Source organism: Trachymyrmex cornetzi, unplaced genomic scaffold (genome assembly GCF_001594075.2).
Source record: "Trachymyrmex cornetzi isolate Tcor2-1 unplaced genomic scaffold, Tcor1.1 scaffold579, whole genome shotgun sequence".
NCBI classification, from domain to species: domain Eukaryota; kingdom Metazoa; phylum Arthropoda; class Insecta; order Hymenoptera; family Formicidae; genus Trachymyrmex; species Trachymyrmex cornetzi.
In genome coordinates, this window is record NW_017299892.1 from 2382480 (window position 1) to 2392210 (window position 9731).

The 9731-nt window shown below is 34.4% G+C and overlaps 1 protein-coding gene across 1 annotated transcript in view; it reads left to right on the plus strand.

The window, feature by feature from the left end:
- Positions 1-8908, plus strand: part of Ubx (ultrabithorax) — a 95007-nt gene extending 86099 nt beyond the window's left edge. The window contains exon 3 of the mRNA XM_018515513.1: positions 8051-8908. The gene's annotated coding sequence lies outside the window, so the exon portion shown is untranslated. The remainder of the gene's footprint in view (positions 1-8050) is intronic.
- The last annotated feature ends 823 nt before the right edge of the window (positions 8909-9731 follow it).

Below are 9731 nucleotides of genomic sequence, written 5' to 3' on the forward strand. Positions count from 1 at the left end.
CTCTCTCTCTCTCTCACTCATGCCTTTGAGATTTACAGGTTACGCTCCTGGTAACACCTCGTAAACTTGGCTTAACGACTTTAACCGGGCCTAACTGCTTCCTTCCTGCAATCAGACCCTGACCTACCTTGCACACTGTCGTCCTAGAAAAATTCCAAGATATCAATTGCACGTGGCATTGCTTTGCGATCTTGTCGAAAGACTTTATCATGTTTCTTTACTGGAGTATAATGATATAAAAACAGTGCTTTCATTCTACAATTATTTGCAGTATACATATAATACTTTTTCATCAGCATTTTTAGCAAAGTTATATATTTCTTTTACTTTTATTACGACAAAATTATTGTGATTTGTAATTATACGTATAATCAGAATTTTTTACTTACAATAATTATTGGTAATTGTTATTGGTAATTATAATGAGCAAAATATACAATAAATAATTTGAACTATCATATTTTTAGAATGTGCTAATATTTCTTTCATTATATCGCCGCGTTGACAGAAAATTAGTAATAAATATCTAGTAATAAAGTATTTTATTTTTCTAGTAATATAAAGTACGGTTTATGATTGTTAATGAAAATAACACTAAATATATAGGTACATCGACAATTATCATCAATTAATCATGTCCTTCTCAATTAATCAAATTATGAAATAAAAATTATCAAAATATTTTAATTATTTTATTTGCATATATATTTTCGTTACTTATCGATGAAATATAAATTTTGCGAAATCTACTTTCACTTGGTATCAACATTAAAAATTGAGCAACACTCCAGCTTTTAGTACCATTGTGTCACATTCATGCAACAATAAGAAACCACAATATAAATACTGAAACTCCATAAATTTCGAAGTTCAGAAATGTAAAAAAGAATTATGCAAGATAAAAAAACAGAGAATTGATATTGTTTCCATTTCTCTTTCTGTTTCTCTTTTTTCTTTTTGTATTTTCTATCTTATTCATTGAAATGCGATTCATGAAACAGGCTGCGGGCAACATTGTGCACAGACTAAAAGTTCTCAATACAAAACCTAAAAAATCATGGTTTTTTCCTTTTTTTTTCTTTTTCAACGGCATGTGTAACATATGTTTACTTTGTCCAATTAGTTACATCTAACACACGATTTATACTATAATTATCTGAGAGTTTCTCATTAAATAATTTCCCTTTTATTATTTTTTAAATGTCTCAAAAAATGACGCGTATTATAAAATTTAATATAAAATGATATATTAATCTTAAAATTATGTATTAAATTTGAAAAAAATATTATTAATATGATAAATTAAATAAGAAAGAATATATTAAATTTTGTCTCATTTTATTAGATCATGTGTTATTATATTAAATCTTAAAAATAATTTTTGTCGTGTTTATGATAACAATATATCAAGTAATTTTCAATTAAGACATGATTGCTACATGTGAGCTATTGCACATTGCATTTACTATACAGGAGAAATAAACTTGTCTTCATTCATTTTAAATTGAGAATGGAAGGACTCGTTTGATCTAATAGATAATTACATAATTTTCAAATGTCAATATTACATTGTATCTACATTGTGAACCACCTATGCTAATTAATTTGACCATTCTATTCACTCGGATCCGATATTTCTGATTTCTAAACAACTTATTTATGTATACCGCGCACGCGTGCTTTAGGTCAGATTAGAATAAAAGTGGAGCGAGTTGAATACATTCCTTGGCTACGCCTACATGATAAATATCGTCCATTCAATTTATCGTCCTTCTGTTTATGTGTTTTATGATTCTACGATAGTAATAATTTTAATTTACACTATAAAGTAATTTTTTGCGTAAATTTTTTTATGATTATAAACGAACGTCACATAGTATAAAATAATTTTTTGCGTAAATTTTTTTATAATTATAAACGAACGTCGCATAGTATACTTTTTGCAAAAAAAGACGAAAAATATTTTAGAAGCAAATGTTAATTAAGGTATGTATATGTAAGGGCGTGATGAACTACGGGCGGAATCCATAGACATTGCTTAAGTTTCGAGATGGTTTTAAGCTAGTGCTTAAAATGTCGTGAACTAATCGGAGAATTGTATTAGCAACCAAGACGTAGCTTGAGACGGTCTTGAAATTAAGAACAGACTATGAATACCAGCCTTAAAGTTCTGAACATAAATAAAAAAAGTAATGCATTAATATAAAAGTAATATAATAATAAGATAAGAAGAAATAAAAAGAAAAGAAAACAGAGAAAAAGAGAGCAAGAGAGAGCTTTGTTCTTCTCACATTTCCGCTTCTTCCACGGTTTATATAGCCGAACAATCATCTCACTCACCGTCGCGACTTCCCGCAGAGTGTATCACAATTAGCTGGCATCTTTCACCTCACACCATCATCATTCCTTCTATTCAACTTTCATAAAACCTTCCCCTTTCGTTCCATAAAATCTACGGATACGCGAGCCAACACGAACAAATTTAATGAACTGCTACACAAAGTTTTGAAAGCTTATTTCAATATTATGATGAATATAAGAGAGTTGGCATTATCTCAGTAGCGCCAAAATTCATGAAAGGATATATTTGGTTACTTTAACGGAGCACATAATGGATTGTGTAACTTGCAAATTGAGAAAAAAACTGAATAGACTATAATTTTTTATTAAACTTACAGAATGTTGTAGCAAAAGTTATACAACATAAATCAAATTAACGAAGAAGATAAAAGGAAATTTTAAGGAAATATTATTTCATTTGAAAATATTCATAAGCTTCTATAATGCTATACCCAAATGTTAAATAAGTAAAGTATATTTTATAGGCAATGTAATCATGATGTGACTTGATAATATGGAGGGTGCACGATTAATTGTCATGCTTTGCATTGGAAGTCGCGAAGCGGAAGGTATTTCGAAGCAGCGGGTTTTGCCCTCACTGTACACAAACTTAAGAAGTAGATGCGGAAAGGAGGGGACATGGTAGGAACGTAGTTAGTTATACGCCGTGCATGCTGGCAACAGCGCCGGTGTGTTTTTCATTTTCTTTATATCACCCTTGACGCTCGTAAAACCATTACCCATGACCAAGCGAACGCAACTTCTGTATAAGCCCTATCGGTGTGCGCGTATAAACGCGCGACGTTGAGACATTCTTTGATGATACTGGAACTTCTTTTACCCGCGCACTTCTGTAGGTCCGTAAGACGAACCCAATTTCCTCGGCGACGGCAAGTCGACCCTTCGGATTTGTCCGACATGCCCACGGGAAGAATTCAGTTTTCTCGTTGGCGATTGGTTATCTTCTCGACCGTTATCCTTCCGTAACACATTGTTTTCAATGATTTAATCGGCTGCGCGACGTTATTGCAAAAATCATCAACAATCATGCTATCTTGTAATTTTTATTTCAGATTATTTACTGTTAATTAACGCGCGTCGTCTGAATTCTTAAAGTGTACGCTATGTGTATAACATTAATTCTTATTTGTTTGTTAACTTATTTATGTTGCGAACGTGTATATATATTTTTTGTATACATTAGTGAGTTAATTTCTCTAAATTTTGTAACAGAGTTAATGTTTAAAATGTTCAAAACTCTGTTCTCGCGAAGTCAGGAGAACGAGTCGCAGACTCTGATGTCTAGATAAGTCAGTTAGCGACTCGCTTTAGCGCGTTCCAACGGAGTGCGTTTTTTGCATGGATATTTTCTTATTGCTCTTTCTTTTTCCTTTTTCTCTTTCGCTCCCACTCATTTCTAACGAGTGATTCATCATCGGTGTCGCCTTCTCTTCTTTCTCTGATTAACTGGCTGGCTGGCTGGCTATATAGTTAGCTCGCTGGCTGTTTGGTCCCTGGATCTTCCGTTTATTCTGTTTTTTCTCCTTTCTTTCATCTCTCTCTTTTTCCTCCAAGCTACTCCATATACTTGTTTTATTCCTACACTGAAGTCATATCAACACATAATTCTTTCTTGTTATTAAAGACGTACTTTTAGTCTTTTCACATATTCTGAGTTTTCTTTTTCGCATATCCGTCATTCATTAATGTTTCAAATTAGTTGAATTTAAGTTTTTTTTTATGATAAAAATTTAAGATTTTTATATAAACTTGCGAATATTATGGTTTCCAACAAATTACTTATACAATATTTATAATTAAATCGAGCGTATATTATTATATACAAAAAAATGTGTGGAACAATTTTTTTTTACTTTAATGATATCATCTCGTTGATGTGAAAAAAGATACAACAGGAATATTTCTCTTCAAATATTTCGGTTATATCTGTGATGTAAATACAGCAGGGGGCACAAAGAAAAAATTAAAGGCCAAACATTTTTATTTATCCATTCTCCACTTTACTCTATAAACGTACCAAATCTTTTTTCAATTTTTGAGAAAAAGACACCAAGATACGTGACATACAATTGACGCGCGCTTTCAAGTACACAAACAGAAGGTGCTATGATGTAATAGTATTGGACACATAATCGACAATCTAATGTAAGCAGTAGGATGCGTTTCATACATTAATTTAATTTTATTCGTTGAGAAGGACCACATTAAGGATCGAAAGGTCTGAAATATAACATTTTTTAAGAAAAATATACGTAAGACACTTCACTCGAATACCAGCCGGGTTCGAATATTTTCTTTTTGATTTATTGAATTTTCTCAATTTTTTATTTTACAATAACATTTTAATAAATAAAATCTTTTGTAAAAGAACTTTTTAAAAAATTGTATTACATTCTTATCTCATTATTCTTTCTATCTTTATTATACAACTCTATTTTAATGGCCATACTCAGCCATTGAAAACATGATGGCACGTTCATATTTTTAGACTGTCGATGTCAGCGATACTAAACTTTTGAAACCAAGTGTTTGAAGACAGTACATAATTTACATGTCGACGCGCGCGTTTCTAGCTTATTTATTTCCCGATAATTCATCATTTAAAAGTGTATCTATTTGATCTGGTAAAGTTGTTTTATTCAGTATTAATGAATCTTTAAGCGCACACCGAGACCGAGTTCGAAATATCCATGCATTTTGATTAGTATTGAAGAACGAGCGTCGTTCGTTTCGAAAAGTCCACCTTCGGTCCGGAAGGTGGGATTCCAGTAATTCGGTCATGGAATGGATGGGCGACGACGAGAGAGCGAGAGGAACGATGAAGTGGGCCGGGTGAAGGGATAGGATAGGGATGGGAGGGCGTTTCACGGCACCCTGCATGGGGTAGCTTGCAACCTCACGCGACACTAGAGCCATCTATATCCCGGGAGATTTATGAGTTCCTGGTGCAGCGGCTGCTCGTAGCAACTACACGCTACACAATATCGGTATAGTGCAATGGTGGTGCTGCCCCCTGTCGCGGGACGAGCGCACTGTTGCTCCGCGGGGGTTTCGCGCACTCGCGTTCGTTCAACGCCGTCCTGGCAAAAAATTCTGACTCGATCTCAATCCAAACCCCTCTCCGAGCCATCCACTGGCCCGTCAGCCACAGCTTCGACGATGTATGCATCCATAGGTGTACCTGTTCTGCCCTTGAGAAATCGCATATTTTGTACCGCTACGGTTTCTATATACCTACGGGCGTGCGAATTAATATATCTTTCCGGAGACTGTGTACCTGACAAACTTAAGATGGATGAGAATTTAATTTTTTTTGTTATTTTATAATATTTTATTTGCCATAGTAACTGAATAATTTGTATATCGAACAATTAACTTTACTAATAGAAGACGTAATAATAATTGAAAAGAGTATTTATATAATAATTATTATTTCGATTATAACGACCAATTTAATTAAAAACATTTCAAACAGTAACACATTCTAATTGCATATTTTTTAATATATTCTTAATAATATTAACTTTGAATAAATTTGAAAATATTTTTTTTTTAAATTAAATATTTACGCGTTTGTTCTGTTATCAATAGATGATAATTGCGCTAAAGAATAACTTAGGCAGTTCCTACATATAATTAAAATTTAACAGCACACATAAAAAAAGAGACGGGTCAACCTTGATTTTTATTCACGTTCGGCCAAGCGTAGAGAATGGCAAGCCGAGATTTTCGAACAGCCCCCTAGACACAGCCGTCCGTTCGCACTCCGCGTGATATTCTGCAGGGGTAACCAATGAGTATAGCCCGGAGTGGGGCTTCACCCCTGGTGCTATGCGAGTACGGGACGATGACGACGGCGATATGAGTACTGGTATCTACCTATCTACCTATGCTTCTACACTCCATCCCACTTTGCCCCATCCCCTTGATGCGGCCGGTTTACGAGCAACCTGTGGTAACGAGAGCGATAGATAATAACTGCTCCGTGCTCAATTCCACTCCCTCTCACACCCCTTCTCAACCCCTTTTGTCTTTCTCTTTTCCAGACACGCATCCGCACAAAAATACACGCACGTGCACATATTCGTATATACATATATCGAGCCAGCTGCAATCTTTTTATCTTTTGCGGCTTATTTCTTGAACATTTCCTGTAATCTGATTAAATAGATCGCACCGATATCGCATGGAGAAAGAGAACCGGTTAAGATTTATTCGAACGGGAAAAATAGGATTACATTCACTTCTATGATATATATTCTATACTGATGTGAACTTATATCGTGTGAGACTCGCAAAATTATAATTTTGAAATTATTTTTACTTCTTGATAGAAGTGTCTCAGCGAATTACATAAAACGCACGATGTTGTTTTGCAGAGCCATATCGAGAATCGTGTTTCTGGTTTTTGCGAGTTTTAAGTATGAGAATTTATGGTGGCTTAAAAACTCTAGTTTCTCCTTCGGAAATCCTGATAAATGCTTACGGGAAGGATGCTTAGGTATGTACGCCAGACTCAGTTTCAGAACGTTGCGTACTTTTGGAAGGGCGAAGTAATTCTAGGCCGAACAGCAAACGACGCGACTCAAATGAGATACAAGCGTGTGTAAACAATTTCCAAGTAACAAGGGTTGTGCGAGTTTAAAGTAAATTCTTTACAATTATTTATTATCCAGAGTCACTGTGATATTTTTATAAATATTGATTTCCTCCTTATACAATAAGGGATAAAATTTAGTTTGGAAAATGTTGTAATTATTTATGATAGATAGTAGAATATGTATACATATATCACGAAGATAACTTTTGTACATTTAAAAAAATTCTGTACTTATATAAAAATTACAGTTTACTTACGTCTTACACATGTAACATAATCAAGTAAGATATTTGTGAATAGATATAATTATTACATTCATATTACTATTCACATAGAAATTATTTTTAAAAAAAAGCATCTAAGATCCAGCTTCGATTGTAATAGGCATTAAACTCTTACTTGTTATGTATTCACATATACGGTCTTAATAAATCGTTTATTATAATTATTACAATTTTTGTTATCTTAACTCTTTGTTATTTAATATTGATTGTGTAAACGCAACAAAACGAAATAGAATTATAGTGATGTAAAGTTGTCTCGCATTCCCCATGAGACCTAGACTAACCCTTTCGCTCTTAACGTGAACTATTGATATCCCGAGATACTAACACTACCAAAACTCAGACTCAACGTGCATGTGACCGGACAAGGCACCATGTGCATTCATTCTATTACAAAAGAAGCTGAACTAGCATTCGCGGCCCGACCCATCGCTTCCCTAGCACGTTGTATATATAAATGTCCTAAGTCAAACTCCCAAACAGTTGGTCTTACGTGATGGTCTCGCTTTCTGAAAAGAAATAGAGACCTTTCATAGTTTTAAAAGATTTCAACATTTTACGTTGTAAATTTTAGTCTGGCCATTATAGCAAGTAAACAATCAATAACGACCTATTACATATATTTTAATAATATTTTTAATTCCTCATTGATATTATAATTTCTTATTGATATAATTTCTTTTGTACTTTGTTAATGCGCGTAAAATGATTGTATTCACTGCTCGCCATTAAAAATTGAATGCGTTCTAATTTATGATAACATAAATAATAAGCTAACACTTTGTCGTTTCTGTTTATGCTTCAGGTGAGTGGCAGGCTGCACCCGCTGTCTCTGCAATGCCAAATAGATGGTCGATGTGCGTATCTGTCGATCGTCAATTTATCGGTTGCGGCGAATCGGATGCTGCACCCGGTGAGTGACGAACCTCCCCCACCATGGCTACTTCCCGTAGCTCACTTTGACCGATATGCTCCCAGACCAATCAGTATCCAAGTACACAGTATCATCCATATAAGCCTAGCTCTGTTGTAGTCGTTCCCCTTTCTGGTCTCTCTACCTGTAGTTTCTGCTTTGGTGCAGTAGCATGTAGATAGGGGATTGAATTATCGAGGGTGGCCAATCAGCCGCGGATCCGGGGTGTCGTTTGCGAAAAATCGACCGAATACAGAGTCGCTTTCTCCCGACGTGCATTGCGATAGGTTGTACGCAACTTAGAAACTGAGATACGTAACGAAAAGGCTACAACTATTTATAGGGTTAATATATAGGACGTAAAGAACATCTAACTCTCTCAATGGATGAGATTGAGTCGATGTTTATTGACTATTAGTTCGTGACGAACTTAACAGAGGCACGACTCTTTATCATAATTCAATGTACAAAACTGCTATTAGCACGGTTTCTCCTCATTTTCCATTGCTTAATATATTTTCTCTCGAAAATGCGCACTCGATACAACCTCGCGAGAAAGAGAGAAAGAAAGAGTGAGAGAGAAAAAAAGATAAAGAGAGAGACAATTAACTAGACCGATTTTATCTGTTGATGTTATGTTTTTGTTATTTTTTTATTATTTGCGAGCAATAAGAGAGTGCGTTTATATTGTTACCACTTTCGCTTTGCTAATAGTAATTTTCGCTCATTTGTTATAAAAAGACTGTTTTATTTCATCTCGTTATTACTTAGAATTATTATTTGAAAACGTATACCGGCAGCAAGTGAGATTAATGATGGAAATGTAATGCTTTCGATTGGTACAAAATATACATATATATATTGATATTCGATAATTTTGTTAATGTTGTATAGAAACGTTTATGATATGTGCGTCTGCTTAAGTACCTGCTAAAGCGGTCAAGAGTGCGCGATCTCGAGATGGATATCTCTTTTAAAATAAATTTAGAAAGGATCTTTTGAAGAAAAAGAGAGAGAGAGAAAGAGAAAACGTTTCTTTTTCCAATCAGCAATGATCTGAGAGAAGTAAGACGTAAAGATGGATTACAAATGCGAATATTGTAATGTATGTATTCTATCTAGTACCTAAACGCCTGCTCTAAAGAGATTTGTGGCGCTATCCTATAAAACAACTCTATTCTAGTTAATGAATGTATACGAATAGCCGCTAAGAGGATGTGAGAATAATACGTAAATGCAGTATTTCTAAGAGGTATGTAATGTTAATAGTTATTTATTTTATGGATTTCTCGGACAACAAATATTTCATTGCTCTGCTGTGTTATACGTTATCAATTAGGCACATAGTCCTGTTAGGGATAGGTGTTACCTATGCGTAGTGGTAGTTATTTGTGTAAATGTTCCGCGTGGCAAATTCTTCTTTTTTGTAATATATTAGGATACTAACTATTTACAAATCTGAATCCTGATTGTATGTAATCCGACAGCGACCAGGGCCGCACTAGCTGCCCGTGACTAAGGTTATATTCCGGCGTTTTTCGGGACGGTTGCCGTTTTGAACGCTATTGTAATA